Here is a 20,463-nt window from a genome sequence, read left to right as displayed (position 1 = left end):
ATAATTAAAGTTGCCTGCTCAAAGCCCTCTGGAGACCGTTCGAAGCAACAGATTGCTTTGAAACTTGGTATAGAGGATATGGAGACCATGGAACAAGCGGATGCCAATGAAAAAAAAATAGTTCAAATTTTCACCACCAGGTGGAAATGTGGTGCTGAAACAACAACCTGAAGTTGGACATGCAAAACATTATTTTTAGTTTATGTCAGTATGGCAGTGTTAGATATGCATCCCGTTAACATGAATGACCCTTTGGAAGCATAAGATGTGCCACAGTAGCTCAGTCGTTAGGGGATCTGACTACCATGCGAGATACCTTGGTTTGATCTCTGGTGGGGAAGAACCGGGATTTTTTCCACCTGTTCAAGTGGATCCGGCACCCACCCAGCATCGTACAAAGTGGGTACCTTGCAATGTCTTGCTCAAGAAAGGTGCCTACTACACCTACACGAGTACGTCAGCGGGATGCAAGTCTATTAGCTTGGCAATGACCAATCAGTAGTACCAATCGCACTGCAAAGTTTTCTGCAACTGCTGTAAACTGAGAACAGGAACACTGCTGCTGCTGCCCTCTACCATCGAAAACGTAGCTCCAACTCTCATTAGCAATGTGCTGTCCTTGTGCTGACTTCTGTAGCTGCAGGCTTTTCACAGGGAACTGTTGGCTTTTGGGGAACAAGGGGCATCTATTAAGGTCACCCTCACGATAACCGTAGTATTTCACCTCACCTGTAATTTTTCCTTCTGGGCAGTTGCCTAGAAACCCAATGCCACACTACCCTGGCGGGGTGCCACAGGTTGATAGGGGAGGAAACCTCTCGCAGCAAGCGAAGCGGGTCCTCTCGCTCTGAAGTGGAGTTTATCTCTCTCGCCAATAAGCAGAGTGGGATAACTCTCACTTGAAAGTGGAATGGGTTCTCTTGCCAGTGGCAGAGTTCAACCTCTCTCGCTGGAAGGCGGAGTGCAGCTTCTCTCGCCCGCAGGCAGAGGACAACTTCTCTAAGGTGCTTGGCCTCTTGCAAGAGCGGAGAGCACCTTTCTTCCTTCCTTCCTTAGGATGCTTGGCCTCTCACAAGAGCGGAGTGCTCCTTCTTCCAGGTCAGTTTTGTAAGAGAGATCTTATCGTGAGCCGACTTGAAAGCCAACTGAAGAATATCTGTTCCACGGCTGGTTATACAGCCTCGGTTCAAGTAGCACCTTTAGCGCCGTTCATGCGAAGTAAGTGGAAAGGTGCTAGAGCAGGCAAGGCCATCTCTGTAGGATAAGATGGCTTTTACTTTAGGGAAATGAGTAAAGAAACCTCTTTCCATTACATTTACTACTTCTCTGGCAGTTCCACGACGTAATGGATAAACTGATACGAACTTGGTATCTACATCCACAAGGGATAGTACAAGATACTGGTAACCTTGTGAGATAGGTAATTGACCTATTAAATCAATTGACAATAGTTCATGAGGCTCCTTTTGACCAATGTGGAGTTTTCCCTTAAGAATGCCCAACTTATCCATTTTAGTTTTAGCACAAGTAAGACAGTTCCTGATATGCCTAGCTATATCTTGCTTTAACTTTGGCCAAAAGTATCGGAGTTTAACCCTTTTAATAGTTTTTCCCATGCCAAAATGTCCAAGCTCATCATGGTTGTCTTTTTTAACTTTGGTTTTAAATTGCTCAGGAACACATGATTTCCACGAAATTTCGTCACCAGAAGTCTTTCTGAACAATAAATTCACATGAACTTGGTATAATTTTCGCAACTTGGCCTCTAAAGGAGAGTCTTCTTGAGAGTTTTGGTTTAGAAGTTTAATGATAGGCTGACAAAAATTATCAGTTTCTTGTGCTTTGGTCCAATTCTCAGCATTCTCTAGCTCTTCTCGTTCTTGCCATATGTAATTTACATGAACAAACTTGGGATTCTCTTCTATATGGTTATCCTCTGCTGGATACCTACTGAGTACATCGGGAATTACATTATCCATTCCTTTAATGTAAATTATTTCGAAAGAGTAACATTGTAATTTTAATGACCATCTAGTAAGGTGACAGTTCCAGTTCTTGGAATTTTGTAGCCAAATTAGACCTCTATGATCTGTGTAGATTTTACCTGTTAAATACATTTCAAATTTATTTACCCCAAATAATATTGCCAAGCATTCCAACTCGTGAATACAATAATGCATCTCATTATCCTTTAGCTTTCGGCTAGCATATTGGATGATGGCTTTTTCACTTCCTTCTTCTTGAAACAGTATGCAACCAAAACCTTTAGTAGAGGCATCACTCTGAATGCAAAATTCTTGGTTCAGATTAGGTTGAGCTAAGGCTGAGGTACCAACTAATTCTTCTTTGAGCTGGTTAAAAGCTGTTTCTTGATCTTGACTCCAAGTCCATGTACAAGCCTTGGATAATAGCTTCACTAGTGGTTCTGTCTTTGCCGAAAAGTTTTTAATAAACTTCCTTCGCCAGTTGGCCAATCCCAAAAATTTTCTAATGTCTTTCCTACATTTAGGTTGAGGGAACTTAAGGATGGCTTTGTTTTTCTTGGGATCTACCTTAATTGTGTCTCCAGAGATGAGATGTCTGAGATATACTAGTTCTTCCTTTACAAAATCACAATTTCTTAATTTAACTTTGAGACCCACTTCTTCCAATCTATGGAGGACCTCTTCAATATGTCTCAAATGAGATAGGAAATCTGCTTGAAAATTAGATCATCAATGCATACAGTTAGATATTCTTCCATCTCGGGGCCAAAAACTTTATGTATTACCGAAACAAAAGTTGAGACAGCATTAGACAGGCCATAAGGCATCTTCAAAAATTCGTACTGCCGACCTTTATAAGAAAAGGCAGTATACTTTCTGCACTCAGGTTTTAAAGGAATTTGTAGATATCCTGAGGACAGGTCCAAACTTGTAAATTATCGAGAACCTTTGAATCTTTGAAGACTCTCGTCAATGGGTGGAACTGAACTTTTTGGTATAATCATTATAGCATTGAGCTGCCGAAAATCTAGACACGGTCTTACGCTTCCATCAGGCTTGTCGACTACCAGTAAAGGATTCAGGTAGGGAGAGATGGAAGGTTGTATGATATTGCACGTCTTCCATAGATTTAATTATTTTTCCAAAGGCTTTCTCTTGGAAAGTGATACCGGATATGGAGCTCGGTGGACAGGTTCAGAAGTTTTCAACATAATTTCACATTCAGCAGTTTTCATCGTTCCTGTTCTTTCAGAAAACACCTCTAAATAGCGTAGCGTAGCATAGCAACAACCCCTGCTTTTGGGAATCATTCAATATATTTATAGTTTCGACCTTCTCTTTGAGGTCCCCAGGGCTATTCATCCATTCATCATCCTCTTCTTGGATCCTTTGGACGTAGAGTACTATATCTATATTTAAGGGATTTCCCTCTTCATGTTCAGGAGTCCTTCCAAAGTATAAAATTACTTTATTATCTTTGAAGCTAATCTCGGCTTCATGCTGCTTAAGAAAAGGCATTCCTAATAGAAGGTCTGTCCCGAAACATCTGAGGTTAAACACTTCTGTGTTGAATTTCATTCCACCTATTTCCAATTCAACACTACGACTTCCATAAACTAGTTTCCTGTGACTTCCAGAGAAATCAACCAACCTTACCTCTGGTACTTTTTTAAATCCGTATTCCTGGAACTTTTTCCACTAACTTAGTCCACACCAAATGACTAAGGATTGAGCACCCACTACCTGTGTCAATAACACAATTCACCAAAATGTGCATTAGTTTGGCCTGAATAATAGGAGATCTGTATTTAGTTCTGGACTCACGTGCAGATTTAAACTCTTGTTGTAACCAACTTTCTTCTGTCTCTGTTAACTGGAAATTAACTTGTAATTCTTGAACATCTCTTATAGTTGAAATTAGTCACTCCTTCGAAGTCCCTTGCCTAAATGGGAACGAAGCAAGAAGACAAGGTCCTAGTTTGTTTGACAATATTGGGACCTTTGATTCTGATGGAACTCACGAGCCGTATCAATAGCTTCCTCCTTTTCAGATGTCAGGTCTTCTCTTATCTCAGGAGGCCTTTCCAAGTTTCGAGGAGAATTTGGTCTAGTAGAATTAGGAACATCAGAGTTTTGGTTATTTTCACTAGGTCCTGGTGACCTCCTACCTTGGTTACGGTTTCTTAGGAAAGCATTCCTCTGATCATCATTTCGAGTATTACCATATCGTGCACCTCCTCTATTATATCTCCAAGGCCTACCATTAGGGCCCTCTCTTCCAGTAGGTCTAGTTTCGATGTTCCTTACTTTAAAATTTTTAGCTTCATTAACTTCCTTTACTCGTGAATCCTCTTTGTTTTTCCAGGGCTCTGGTTCATCGTAGATGTCAAAGTCTTTCAAAAACTGAGTTAGTTCATACACAGTCCTAGGAGCATGGGCTAGACAAAGGCTCTCATCCGATAAGACAATTGTCCAATAATAAAGTTAAGAACTTCACTTTCACTGAAATTCTCCGCCAGATTCCTGTATGCAGCGTAAACACTCCAAGCAAAGCTTTCCATGTTTTCATCCATCAAGCGAGAATATTTTCGATTTCTGACAGCTGCCAATTGTCTTTGCTTAGCTTTCTTAGAGGAAAACTCCTTTCTGAACCTATCACAGAAATTGGTATAATCAATAAAGTTATCCATGTTGCCTGCTAACCAATGTTCTGCTTTTCCAGTAAAAATTCAGGGAAGTAATTCAAGCTGATAGTGTTCTGGTACCTGCATGAGCTCGAAGCTAACATTGAGCTCTCGTGAGATATTTCTCAGCAGATTGTGCTTCTATATCGCCTTTAAATTTAGGTATATGAGTGATATCTGCCATTCTGGGCATCTTAAAGTGCGACTATCTCCTTGGAGGAGAACCATCTGAACTATAACCATCGCGAGGCCTCTTTTTCCATTCTATAATTTTATCTATATCTTTATCTATAATACAGTATGGGTTTCGCACTGTAGCTGGAAATTCAAATGATTCTGCTTCGGGATTTAAGCTTCTATCGGGAGTCACTATGGGAGATCTTATCCCATGAGTAAGCTCAGGTTGAATTTTTAAATTTTGGAACTGCACTTGCAAGTCATCCACTCTTCTAACAAATAGCCTAGTTTGTTCTTATAATTCTCGCCTTAAGCTTAATTCCAGTTTCTGATTTTGTACTTGAAGATTTTTAATCTTATCTACTGTTGTCCTCTCAACTTCATCCCAAAGAGTGGAAGTGGCAACTTCAACAACTTCATGATGTTTTTGGACATCTCTTTCTATGACTTCAGTTCTGTCATTTAACACTTGAATAAAAGCTTGAAGGTACTCTACTGTATTTTCAATATTTCTCACCTTCTCCTCATGATGTTCACTATTCTTTTCTCTCTCAGCTAAAGCCTGGGCCAGCTCCAAGTAAGAACCAATTTGTTTATTAATTTCACTTTGCCAAGCCATTAACGGTTCTATCTTTCTTTGGACAGCTTCACTAACATGCTCATGTAACTTCTCAGTTATTTTGCCAATTTGTTGTAATCTAGAATTAAGAATCTCTAGTTGTCCAGATAGAGCCTGTAACTCCTCCCTACGCTTTATATCTTCCTCCTCCTTCTCTTGGTTTCTCGTCTCTTCTTGACTTTCCACCAACCTGCGAATCATTTCCAAGTCTTCTTGTCTTCAAGCTTCTGATTCCTTTTTCTAAATTTCTCTTTTCTCTTCTAATTCTCGCTTCTCAAGTTCTCTTTTCTCTTCTTGAATCTGTATTATAGTTTTAAGCTCTTGCAGCTATTGTTTTCTTTCAGTTTTTTTTTTTTCAATTTCACGTTTAGATTCATTTTCAGCAGCTTCTAGCAGTCTTTTCTCTTCAAGTGATTCAATCAAGCGAGTAACATCAAGAATATCTTTCTTTCGCTGTCTTTCTTCCTCAATCTTTTAGTTTTTCCTTTCCTCTTTATCCTTCATCAACCACTCTAGTAAGCCTGGAGCTGCTGGTGTCTGAGTAGAGAAACTAGGCTTAGGATCTGAGTCTACAGCAGGCACTGACAAACACGACTGACACAAAAGTTCACCTTCAGTTATATTAGTCATCTCTTTACCTTAACAGTGCCAATGGAAATTTTTATGACACTGGCTACACTGGAATGAGTCCTTTTGCTCTCCCTGGTTCTTACAGCAAGGAAATTCAGTTTCTAGTTCCATTGTTTTCTTAGATCTACTTCAGAGATTCTTCCCTGATTTATCACCTTCCATGTTTTCACTTAGGTTCATCACTTTCAACTTTCACAGTTCGTAATATACACTTCGGGCCCCATGTTGTAAGCGCCAAATAACTTTGCAACGTCCTGCTCGAGAAAGGTGCCTACTACACCTACATGAGTACATCAGCGGAATGCAAGTCTACTAGCTTGGCAACGACCAATCAGTGGTACCAAACGCACTCCAAAGTTTTACCCATTATGCTAACCTTTTCTCCAGCGGTGGCATGAGAGACTACTTCACTCAGGGTTCAGGAAAAAGTACACTGTCTAAAGTTAGAGAAAGTTTAATGACTATAGCTGGATACACTGTAAATGTTGTAAGTTTAGAACATGCCCACGTAGGATATTACACTCACTGCCCTAAGTACTGCCACACAATGGGGGGGAGAATAGCTTCTGCAACTGCAGTAAATTGAGAACAGAACACAGTTCCTGCTGCCCTCTACCGTCTAAAACGTAGCTCCAACTCTCGCTAGGAATGTGCTGTCCTTGTGCCGACTTCTGTAGCTGCAGGCTTTTGGGGAACAAGGGGCATGTATTAAGGTTGCCCTCACGATAACAGTAGTATTTTATCTGACCTGTAATTTTTCCTTCTGGGTGGTTGCCTAGAAACCCAATGCCACACTACCCTGGCGAGGTGCCGCAGGTTGATAGGGGAGGAAACCTCTCGCAGCAAGCGAAGTGGGTCCTTTCACTCTAAAGTGGAGTTTATCTCTCTCGCCAATAAGCAGAGTGGGATATCTCTCACTCAAAAGTGGAATGGGTTCTCTTGCCAGTGGCAGAGTTCAACCTCTCTCACTGGAAGGCAGAGTGCAGCTTCTCTCGCCCTCAGGTGGAGGACAACTTCTCTAGGGTGCTCGGCCTCTCGCAAGAGCGTAGAGCACCTTTCTTCCTTCCTTCCTTCCTTAGGATGCTTGGCCTCTTGCAAGAGTGGAGTGTTCCTTCTTCCAGGTCAGTTTTGTAAGAGATCTTATCGTGAGCCAATCTGAAAGCCAACTGAAGAATATCTGCTCCGCGGCTGGTTATACAGCCTCGGTTGAAGTAGCGCCTCTAGCGCCATTCACGCAAACTACGTGGAACCATGCTAGAGCAGGCAAGGCCATCTCTACGGCAGTAGATTGAACTACGTGCTCCAGGCACCAACGATAAATACATATTATTATATTAAACATGTGCTAAACGTTAATATACAATTATAAGATAAATATTACATATTTTTTGCGACCACGCAGGGCCTTATTAACAGAATAATAATAAATGACTACTGATAAACACAATTATCAAAGCAGGTATTAACACATGTAACATTGAACATGTAAATAAAATAAATGAACATAATAACAATGGTTACATATACACCGAGTAAATAAACATTTGTGTTATTAATGAGTATAATCTCAGGATCATTATACCCTGGAGGAAACTCTGGGGGGGGGGGGTAAAGGCAGCCAGGGATGTGGTGCTGATCACATCACCACCACCTTCGACTGTGATCAAGAAAGTGTGGGGCCATAACTCGAATCCCCCTATATGTCTTCATGACGTAGTGCAAAGCACAGGGGAGCACTTTACTTTTTTTATAAGCATCATGCTGATCAATGATCCATTAAACATTTCACTCCATGTTTTTTACTGAGCACCACATTTCCAACTGGTGGTGCAAATTTGAACTACTTATTATATATATATAGCAAGTTTCACCATAATCTGAGGCTTCGAATGGGCTCCAGAGGGCTCTAGTATATGGAACAGCAATTAGAAAGGCAGTTTGATTTTTTTTTTGGGACATGATTGGAGATGAGTGCACTTTCAAACCGAAGGTTGCAGGAAGTGCTGAATTCTGTCATCTGCTGTACTGTGTATTTTGATAGTCGAGGGACTACCGTATTTCACTACATAATCATAGCAGATTCTATGCAAATTTTTTATTGCAAAAATGTGGGGTGTGACCATCATGTAAAGCTTGCTTTACAAAAAATTTATACCAGTGTTACCGGTACTTAAAAGTCATCTATTAACTCAACTGTTCTTGGTGCAAGATTAGGATGCTCGGAATACTTGTGAATATATGTTGAAATTGAATAGTCCAAATTGACGTATATCATTTCTTCGTGACAGTCTAGGGAACGTTTTCTCGCTTGTGCATTATAGTTGAAATAATACACTTGAGAAAATTTGCTAGTGCTGTGAAGTCTGGGTTACATATCTTAACCCTAGAACACTATTGTGTCCCCATATTACATTGTAACTAACGCTACGTAAATTTTACGTACATGAAGAAATTGATTTTCAACGGAACCTCTACATCATGAAAACAAAATGACTATTATTTTTTAACATTATTTTGTCTATTTTCCTTATATTAGTGTTTTATTCTTCATTTAAAAATGCATAAACATGGTCTTATTAAACACAGAATATTTTAAAAGAATGTCTTGATTAACAAGCCTGTACGTTGTGACGTTTTTCCTACGCTTTGCGTACAAAAAAGTATTACGTAATAATTCCACGTGGAAAAGCGTCACACTTCCTCATTCTTCGTACGCCTTGCGTCTCGTTTGTCTTTGGTTGATTATACTAGTCCACGCTAGAGGTCTCCACTGACCTCTCGCTCGGCGCTCGCTTCTCGAGCAGACACAGAAAACGGAAGTATCAGTTCCGACTTGGCACACCTTCGCGAAACTGTCAGCGTGGCTTGGGTCACGAGAGGAAGGCAGGCAGAGAGTATGGTGCTGGTTTAAGTGTGCAAGTCGTCTCGCGGGCGAGACTTAAACTTTTTTTCTGATTGAGTTTGCACGCTATGTTACTGCTACTCTCTCTGAAATTCGACACGTCAACGCGAGACAGAACTATCTTTTTGGAACGGACCTTATACGTCTTGCAAGGAAGTTGCATTTGATTGGAGAGAGAAGTTTAACGACGCCCTGTTAGATTTCGTCAGTTTCCAGCAACGCGGACCTGTATCCAGAGTTATAGCCGAGGGACGAATTTGATGGACGTTTCCAGACGTTACCCCAATGTTCTGGTGCTAGAACGAGAAGGAAGACAGAGTTCCGTTTGACTGACCGCCCTTTGCAGTGTCGAATTGGAGGTTGGAACATTTTGGAGGAGTTTAATGGAGGTATGTACAGTGTCGATACGTTCTCTTAGTTCTGCGAAGTCCAAGTCGTGAACTGGGTTAGAATCCCGTGTCTTTATCACGATTGAGTCAAAAAACTTAAATGAGTAAACGAAGGAAGAACGGGCGATGAAAGTTTAAACTATTCTAAATTGCAACTAACGCATGTTGGCTAATTAATGTGACACGACTTGTTGAATATATTGTGATGCGACAATGAAAATGATGGAACTTGCGACGTTCGCGTAACATTGAAATTTAGCGAGGCGTACGCGTGACAATTCCCATCCATCGTCGCGAATTCTTAAATGTTGAAATAATTAATATTAGTGTGGCACAATATCAAATTATAGTAGTGGGAGCATCAAATGTAAAAAAGGGGAGAATTGTATAATTTATTGTGACAAAAGGATAACAGACCAAAGTGAGTCATTTGTTAATTAATTGTAAATATTCGGTTTGATGCCCAAGTGGATTTTACAATGTGTACAAGGGAAAGGATTTAATTATGATTGTAATTCATGTTGCTGTTAACGTTTAAATTTGTAATACATATTCCTGATACGTCAAATGACGGGCGGTAGATCGAAAGAAGATTTGTTAAAGTTACAATTGGAGAGATTTTCTAATGTAATTAAACTGGGTTTGTTCATGATGAAATGTTTCTCATGTTGTTGATAATTGAGATATTAATCGTTTCTTGTTCGAGATTGAATCTAATAAATTTTTGACTCAAATCTTTAAAATCTGCATACTGTTCTATACATTTTGTTCACGAACCTTCCACATAAGAAAGTGAAGCTGCGAAGTTGCTATTGGTAAGAAAGGAAGTTATGAACTTCATTGAGTAGTATTGATCCTGCGGATTTTTGTGAATAGTTAGTGTGTATTTTTTGTATTGCAGGATACTTTAAAGAATTGTCAAACCTGAGTGAAATTTTCCACGATGTTTTGTGAACCCCATCATTACCTATAAATTTATTTTGATTGATTTAAAGGTGAGACCAGAACGGAGGATTATATTTTTCTTGTTCTTTGGACACAGTCTTATCATTGGTTCTCCTTTGAGACTGAGGTGGCGGTGATAAACGCTGGCCAATAACCTCAACAACTTGCGACTTGTAACTGTTGGTTGTTGCTTAATTTAAAGTGCGTACATTAATTGATCCCGGACCTGTTTCTTCACGCTTCCCATAAGACTTTAGCCCCCCTTTTTCTAGTACGCGACCAACACGTTACAAAGTTCCTGGTATCAGAGCAGGTTTTATTAATTTATATACAAGAAATATCACAAATTTTTTTTTCCTTCCTCACACTACTATTTTTTTTTTTGGTAGTATTGGTGATACCAACATTCCGATTTATAACTTTTTCTTGTTCAGTAAATTCCCTTGTGACCATACATTGTTGGTGCTTAACAATTTTTTTTTGTGTTAACTTTGGAGCCCCCCTTTTTTTACGGATGATAGATTTACCCCCCTTTTTTTTGTACGTGTATTTTCTTGTTATTATGCCGCCACCAGATTTGAGCGACGTTGTAGATCTAGTAACGTTCCAACAGAATCAACTTCCTCCATTTGTTTTACCGCCACCTCCTTCTCTGACGGGTCCTCATGTTGTACATCCGGCTCAGGCCACCTCTCCGGTACCGTCGTTGCAAGTTACTACGGCTATCACCTCAACTGTTCCCACCATGCCTTCTTCCCCCTTGCCTGTTACGACAGCAGCGACCGTAACGGTTCCTTCCTCACCCAGTTTGGTTTTGTCTTCCCACTCAAACGATGATACACGTATTCTACACAAGATTATGTTGAAGAACTTAGACACCCGTGTGAAGGCCCTGGTCATGTGCGATGGCCATAATCATACGGCCTTATTTATGTTTATGTTGGCCCTCCAACTTCTTGTAACGTCTCACCAGTATCCATTAGTTTGGTTACTTCATAACGCTATTCGCCGTACCGAGGGAGTCCTCCAAACTCTTTGGGTAACTGCTCTTGCTTCTTCAATGTCCTGGCCAGATATGAAAACTTACATATGGCGCCATTCCGTCCCTATGTCATTATATAATACATTAGTGAATACTTACGTCACCCGCCCTCAACGAGAGTGGGAGACTCTCCACATTTATGTGTCGGACGTTCATGATTCGGCAGAGGCCTTGGCATTGGGTTGGGACTCAAATATCTTAGTCACGTTCATCTTACAACACCTAAATAACACCTCCACAAATTGTTTGCTATTTCAATCCCGACCACAGTCTATGTCAGAGTTGGTAACTCTCGCCCATTCTATTACTCCCTTGGAGATGCAAAATGAATACACCCAAAACCCATCAGGTCGTGTTGACCGGCATGTGGAATTTCCACTTCACACAGTCACCACCCGGGATCAAAACCCTCAGCGTTCTTCACGTTCATTCCAATCTTTTTATTGCAATTTTTGTCGTCAATCAGGACATTCTGATTCCCACTGTCGACGTCGCCCTCCTTCTACTCGTTATGCGTCTTATGCACCTGTTTCTCGCAGATAATGCAGAATCTTGTTTGTATTTGACTCAGGTTTGAACTTTTCATCGTATATTTTGTATTAGAATTATAAGAATTATTGAAGAGGTATTTATTATGTAAAAAAAATTAATGGATGCGTACAAGTTTTTCAATGAGTACTATATTCACATGCTTAATATTATGTATATTTTTTTTTGTGTGTAATATTTTTGGGCCTTTTTGCCTCTCATTTCATATCAAGTTGAATCACCAATTCTTTGACAATAATATGTTATAGTAAATCATCTCCTATACTATTTTGCTATATATATATATATGATGGATGTTTGCCTAAATCTTTAACAAATTCAATATTGTAATTGATGCTCCTAATTCTTATTTTATTCCCCTCCCTTAGGTTTCCTCGCCCCTTTCCTGTTCCTTTTTTTATCTTCTATTTCTTCTTCTCTTCTAATTCTCTTTTTTTTGTTTATTTTTCATGTTTTCCGAGGGAACTTATGTGTTGAGCGTGCCACCCTGGAAATCATCGTTTTGTGCGTCAACCAATGCAAAAATAAAGCCAACATATTGTTATTTAGGACTACCCATTGGATAGTGCATCGTTTCTGGTATTATTTCTCAGAATTCTTTCGCCACACAATGTTATATGGACATCTCTTATGTATCTGGTATCTTTACTGTCACTGTATGATCAAACTAGTGTTCGAATTCATGTAAATGTTCCCCCCTTTTTTTTTCTTCGACATTATGTTTATACCCATTGTACGAGGGTAATCAAAATTGTCATATTAACATTTTACCTCAAGGAGTCATTTCGATTGCAATCGATTCTTTTTCATGCTTCATTTTTCATGATTATCACGGTATCATATTTACTATGTACATTAATTAGTGTGTGTAACTTGTTTACCAATCTGTGTCTAGTCAAGATATTATTATATTCTAGTCTCAAACATATTGTTTGTGTGTGCTTATATATATATATTCATTGATACTTGTTTGTCTACAGTCACATATTTATGGTTCTTTTATATAGACCACTAATTGTATAGGTGTAGATCAGATGCTCCCAGAAGGTGTTATTGAATGTTGCTATAGTCCATGTGCCTTTTTGTTAAATTTTGCATATTCTAATTGTTCTATAATCGGCATATATTTCTTCTTTTGCTACGTGGGGGAGTTTGTGACGTTTTTCCTACGCTTTGCGTACAAAAAAGTATTACGTAATAATTCCACGTGGAAAAGCGTCACACTTCCTCATTCTTCGTACGCCTTGCGTCTCGTTTGTCTTTGGTTGATTATACTAGTCCACGCTAGAGGCCTCCACTGACCTCTCGCTCGGCGCTCGCTTCTCGAGCAGACACAGAAAACGGAAGTATCAGTTCCGACTTCGCACACCTTCGCGAAACTGTCAGCTTGGCTTGGGTCACGAGAGGAAGGCAGGCAGAGAGTATGGTGCTGGTTTAAGTGTGCAAGTCGTTTCGCGGGCGAGACTTAAACTTTTTTTCTGATTGAGTTTGCACGCTATGTTACTGCTACTCTCTCTGAAATTCGACACGTCAACGCGAGACAGAACTATCTTTTTGGAACGGACCTTATACGTCTTGCAAGGAAGTTGCATTTGATTGGAGAGAGAAGTTTAACGACGCCCTGTTAGATTTCGTCAGTTTCCAGCAACGTGGACCTGTATCCAGAGTTATAGCCGAGGGACGAATTTGATGGACGTTTCCAGACGTTACCCCAATGTTCTGATGCTAGAACGAGAAGGAAGACAGAGTTCTGTTTGACTGACCGCCCTTTGCAGTGTCGAATTGGAGGTTGGAACATTTTGGAGGAGTTTAATGGAGGTATGTACAGTGTCGATACGTTCTCTTAGTTCTGCGAAGTCCAAGTCGTGAACTGGGTTAGAATCCCGTGTCTTTATCACGATTGAGTCAAAAACTTAAATGAGTAAACGAAGGAAGAACGGGCGACGAAAGTTTAAACTATTCTAAATTGCAACTAACGCATGTTGGCTAATTAATGTGACACGACTTGTTGAATATATTGTGATGCGACAATGAAAATGATGGAACTTGCGACGTTCGCGTAACATTGAAATTTAGCGAGGCATACGCGTGACAATTCCCATCCATCGTCGCGAATTCTTAAATGTTGAAATAATTAATATTAGTGTGGCACAATATCAAATTATAGTAGTGGGAGCATCAAATGTAAAAAAGGGGAGAATTGTATAATTTATTGTGACAAAAGGATAACAGACCAAAGTGAGTCATTTGTTAATTAATTGTAAATATTCGGTTTGATGCCCAAGTGGATTTTACAATGTGTACAAGGGAAAGGATTTAATTATGATTGTAATTCATGTTGCTGTTAACGTTTAAATTTGTAATACATATTCCTGATACGTCAAATGACGGGCGGTAGATCGAAAGAAGATTTGTTAAAGTTACAATTGGAGAGATTTTCTAATGTAATTAAACTGGGTTTGTTCATGATGAAATGTTTCTCATGTTGTTGATAATTGAGATATTAATCGTTTCTTGTTCGAGATTGAATCTAATAAATTTTTGACTCAAATCTTTAAAATCTGCATACTGTTCTATACATTTTGTTCACGAACCTTCCACATAAGAAAGTGAAGCTGCGAAGTTGCTATTGGTAAGAAAGGAAGTTATGAACTTCATTGAGTAGTATTGATCCTGCGGATTTTTGTGAATAGTTAGTGTGTATTTTTTGTATTGCAGGATACTTTAAAGAATTGTCAAACCTGAGTGAAATTTTCCACGATGTTTTGTGAACCCCATCATTACCTATAAATTTATTTTGATTGATTTAAAGGTGAGACCAGAACGGAGGATTATATTTTTCTTGTTCTTTGGACACAGTCTTATCATTGGTTCTCCTTTGAGACTGAGGTGGCGGTGATAAACGCTGGCCAATAACCTCAACAACTTGCGACTTGTAACTGTTGGTTGTTGCTTAATTTAAAGCGCGTACATTAATTGATCCCGGACCTGTTTCTTCACGCTTCCCATAAGACTTTAGCCCCCCTTTTTCTAGTACGCGACCAACACGTTACAACGTCCATTAAGAATGAAGGCAAAAAGTTCAAACAATGAAAAACAAACAATAATAATATTTATAACACTGTAAATAAGAAATGAAAGTAATTTTAAAGTTTTACAAGAAATAGTGCATGCTTCAAAACTTTTGTTTTTCAAAATCTAAAGGTAAAGGTAAAGTGCTCCCCTGTGCTTAGCACTACGCCATCAACGGTAACGCCCCACACTTTCTTGATCCGGTCGTGAGTGGGGGTGATGTGATCAGCATCACGCCCCTGACTACCTTTACTCCCCAGGGTTTCCCCCAGGTACCCATATTATTCGACGCTGGGCAGGCGCCGGGGCCGCTTCCATCGTTAGAAAAGTTCCCGGATTTGAACCGGCCAGGGATCGAACCCGGGACCTTTTGCATGGTAGTCAGACACGTTAACGACTGAGCCACCGCGGCCAACCTTTTCAAAATCTATCAAAATCGAATTTACAAATGTCAAAATTACGTGACAGATTTTTCTCGTTTTACTAGAGCTATGTAAAATTTACATACAGTGCACATCATAACAAACAAAATCAAGACGTTCAGCGCTTGCACCCTCCTTACCACAGTGCTGTCTCACATCTGACAAACTACTCGAGGCACTGCTAGACAGAGGGGTGAGTGGGTGCAAGGTGAGAGGTAAGGGAGGGATTTGAGCGTAAAGCATACGTAACTTCTACGTACGGTAGTGTTCTACGGTTAATCTTCCGTGTCTGAAGATTCTGCATCACTATCATTAGTTTTGTTGTCTGATGAGCAGTTGTGACAATTATGCAATGAAAGGTTACAAACCAATTTTGGACTGAAAAAATATGGTGCAATGATTATGCAGTGAAATACGGTATTTATACTGTGGGGCCTTTTATTATCATGATTTAAAAAAAAAAATAAGGTAAAGTGATCCCCCTTAGCACCATGCCATGAAGGTGTATGGGGGTAACGCCCCACACTTTCTTGACCCGGTCGTGAGTGGGGTGATGTAATCAGCATCATGCCCCTGACCACCTTTAGCCCCAGGGTTTCCCCCAGGTATAGATCGACCACAAGGAAAAAAACCTTGGGACGTAAAGTCCCCATGCAGCTTTCCCTTCTTCCCTCCACCTCGGGCCATAAGGAAGCATGGTCCACTCTCCCCCTTCCCTACTTGCGGGGGTACGGTGCACAGGAATCGCAGGTCTCGCAAGTCGTTTTCCTTGTGGTTCCACTATACCCATGTCATTCGACGCTGGGTGGGCACCGGGGCAGCTTCCAACGTTAGAAAAGTTCCCGGTTTTGAACCAGCTGCAGATCGAACCCTGGACCTTTAGCATGGTAGTCTGATGCGTTACTGACTGAGCCACCGCAGCCACATTTATTATTATGATTATTACTAACTAACTCTCTAGCCTTCTTAAACCCGAAGGTTCATGGCTGCAGCAACACAGGCCTTCCATCTGTCCCTATCTTGGGCAAGATCTATATACTCTTTTCCATCTCTACCGATTTCCTTTAGGTCCACCTCAACGTTGTCCCTCTATCTTCGACTTGGCCTTCCTATAGGTCTCTTACCATCAGGTTTCCCAACAAGAATCCTGTGAACTCCTCTTTCCTCTCCCGTTCGTGCCACATGGTCTGCCCACCTAAGTCTTCTTGATTTAATTATTCTAATAATATCTGGACATGAATACAAATTATGTAGTTCTAAATGATGTAACCTTCTCCACTCACCTGTCTCCTCATCCCTTTTAGGTCCAAAGATTTTCCTAAGGATCTTATTTTCAAATATTCTCAATTTGTGTTCCTCTTTCAATGTAAGGGACCAAGTTTCATACCCATATAATACTACAGGCAAAATTACTGTTTTGTATATTTTAACTTTTAGTTTCTTAGAAGACAAGTTTATGAAGAGAGAAGTAACATGGATTTCCTGAATTGAGCCTACTTTTTATTTCGTCTTTAATATAATTTTCACTTGTTAATATTACTCCTAAGTATTTGAATTTGGAAAGTGGTTCAAACGAGTTGTTATCAATAATTTTGATTATTACCTAACACTTGGTTTCCGCCTGTAAGCATATATTTAGTTTTCTCTTTGTTAACTTCCAAACCTATCTCTTTAGCAGTTTTGAAAAATATTTTAGCATTATTCTTAATTGTATTTATATCATCGCCTAATAAGTCTACATCATCTACATATGCTAACAACTTAGTCATATCATTTAATTTTAGTCCTTCGTTAGTTCCTTTAATCTTCCTAACAGCATATTCTAAGGCAGAATTAAAGAACAATGGAGATAATTCATCTCCTTGTTTTAACCCATCATGAATTGTAAATTTGTCAGACACATTAATACCCACACGAATTTTACTTTCTGTTTCACTGGTGCATACTTTTATCATACTAACAGGCTTTTTAGGTATTCCAAACTCGACTAATATATTATATAATTTATCTCTTTTGACCGAATCATATGCTTTTTTGAAATCAATGAATAGCTGATGGACATTTTGATTATATTCCCACTTTTTTTCAAGTGTCTGTCTGATGTGAAAAATTTGATCTGTAGTTGATCTGTTACGTTTAAATCCACATTGATAATCACCTATAATTTCATTAGCATATGGGGTTAGTCTTGTTAAAAGAATGTTAGATAATATTTTATATGTTGTTGAGAGTAGAGAAATTCCACGGTAATTATTGCAGTTCATTTTATCACCTTTTTTAAACACAGGAACAATTATGGATTCTTTCCACTGTTGAGGGATTTCTTCTTTATTCCATATTAAACAAATTAATTTATGAATTTGACATATTAATGAATTTCCACCATATTTAATTAACTCAGCTGGTATTAAATCAATGCCAGGTGCTTTGTTATTCTTTAGCCTTTTAATAGCATCTTTAACTTCAGTCAAGTTAGGTTCTGGAACTAAAGGTTCTGCTGTGTGGACTTCATTTACATCTGATTTATCTCCTACATGAACATTTAAAAGGTCATTAAAGTAGTTCTTCCATCTATTTAGAATATTGCTTGGGTCAGCTAGAAAATCACCATCTTTATCTTTTATCAAATTTACTTTAGGTTGCCAACCCTTTCTAAACTCATTTACACCTTTATATAAATCTCTGATATTTTTATTTTTGTTGTTTGTTTCAATTTCGTTAATTTTACTTTTCAAGTAATCTCTTTTTTTTTACTTCTAAACGTGCGGTTAACTTCTCGCTTTATTCTATTATAATTGTTTAGATTTGTATCATCAGAGTTATTTAACCACCTAAGTCTAGCCTGATTTCTTATTTCTATTAGATTATGACATTCATTATCAAACCATGGCTTACTTTTTCTCGGTTTATGGTATCCTATACTTTCTTTAGCTGCTGATTGTATTGCATTACGTATGTGCTCCCAATTCTTATTTACGTCTGTTTCATTTATATTTTCATCATCATTTAAATCCTGCAAAACATCAAATCTATTTGACAGTTTAATTTGGTAATCTTTCTTAATTCTTTCATCAGTAAACTTTCCTGTATCAAATTTTAGAACTTTTAGATTTTGTTGCTTATGATTTATCACTGCGAGTCTTTCTCTTAATTTAGCAATTACTAAATAATGGTCACTGGCACAGTCAGCACCTCTATGTGTACGAACGTCAATTATACTAGTATGCCTTCTCTTATCAATGAGAATATGATCTATCTGATTATGAGTTTTACCATCTGGAGAAGACCAGGTATATTTATCTTTATGTTGAAAAGTGGTACTTTTCACAATTAAATTATTTGACGTTGCAAAAGTAATCAATCTTATACCATTAGCATTACTTAATTCATGAAGACTTTCTTTACCAATCGTGGGTTTAAATGTCTCTTCTTTGCCAATTTGTGCATTACAGTCACCTAACAGAATTTTCATATCATACTGAGAACATTTATCAAAGACCTGTTCTAACTCTGCATAAAAATCATCTTCAGTATTATCATCTTTATCTTCCCTTGGAGCATGTATGTTTAAAATAATTTTACATCACCTACCCTGTAAAACTGCATATGATATCCTATCATTAATAAATTCTACTGTTTTAAGAGCCGAGATAATTCTATTATTTATGAGAAAGCCTGTTCCAAAATTATGATTTTCAGTACCACCATAGAAAAAAGTATAATTGTTAGTTTTACTATTCCCTTCTCCTGGCCACCTAACTTCCAGGACAGCTACTACATCTAATTTATACTTAACTATCTCATTAACTGTACACTGAAATGCCCCAGGCTGGTAAAGGCTCAGAACATTCCAGGTGCCTAATTTAATATCCTTATTCATAATGTAGATCTTATCCTTAGTCCAGGGACCTTCCAAAGTAGTCCCCACCCGGAGATCCGAATGGGGGACTATTTTACCTCCGGAATATTTTACCTTGGGAACATCCATGGCCTTATATTGCTGTTTCTTGACATGTCTTTTTACAGTGCAGAGTTGTCAGGCCTATACCTATTATTATTATGATTATTATTATTATTTATTAGTTCAGCACAGGATACATCTCCCAATTATGTTGAACATAATATACTATGCATAGAAAAAAAAAGAAAAAATAGAATGAAAATGAAAATCTATACATACAATATTTACACTAATTTATGCACTTGTTGATGTATTTTTTCTTCAGTGCACTATGTGAATCTGTGAATATATCAAATTCTACAGATTTTAATAGTTTGTTCACTGTGTCCTGCATTCGCACTGCAGGTGAAAAACTATGCACGTTGACTCTTGATCTCTCTGTGTAGAAGTGTGTTCGTTCTCTTGCACTGTCTTGGCCTACATTAAAGGTTATAGTTTTTAATAGCTTGGAACACCGGCAGTCATGTTTAATCCCTCCCTGGCAATAAATAGTAGTGAAGAACTGACAACAGAGCTGGACAGTTATTTGTTGAACTTTACAGAACCTTTTTGCTAACAGCCTCACTAATTGCCTATATCTCCAATGCTACAAGGAGTCTGAGGAGTACCTAACACCCCAAAGAAAAATGGGTAATAAAATTCACAAATTAGCAATATTAACACATGAAAATAAGAATTTTGAAGTTTAGTACTGTTCCATGAATGGTGGGGAATGGAAATGTTTATCACTGAGTATCTTGATACTACTTTTTCACAGTCATGTTGTTGTAGCCAATCTCTGTAATGTGTTGGACATTAACTTTGCTGTGCATGATGTGTGCAATACTTCTGCCTGCGAGTACAGTGCCATCATTACCTGCTCGTGTTGGATGTAGGACCTTTGATTGCAGCATTGCATTTTCCCACCACATTACTTCTGTGTGTGATAAGTGAAACTTGCTGATGGGGTACGTGGTCTCTGTTGGCACTGGACTGCCTTGAAACTCACCTGTTTGCCCATTTCTAGCTGCATATCTTGCAGGCATGCACACCACTTTCTACGCCCTGTTCTGGGGGTTGCAAATGATTTAAAAATGCCAAACGTTA

General features: G+C 38.8%; 1 protein-coding gene across 2 annotated transcripts in view; it reads right to left on the bottom strand.

The window, feature by feature from the left end:
• LOC146003647 (mitochondrial carnitine/acylcarnitine carrier protein-like) overlaps positions 1-20,463 on the bottom strand; it is a 56,088-nt gene that overhangs the window by 19,375 nt on the left and 16,250 nt on the right. The gene's annotated exons all lie outside the window — the stretch shown is intronic.

The sequence above is a fragment of the Lepisma saccharinum genome, chromosome 20, assembly GCF_977018435.1.
Source record: "Lepisma saccharinum chromosome 20, izLepSacc3.1, whole genome shotgun sequence".
Lineage (NCBI taxonomy): Eukaryota > Metazoa > Arthropoda > Insecta > Zygentoma > Lepismatidae > Lepisma > Lepisma saccharinum.
The sequence above is the reverse complement of the archived record's forward strand: the minus strand, read 5'-3'. Positions and strand labels throughout refer to the sequence as shown.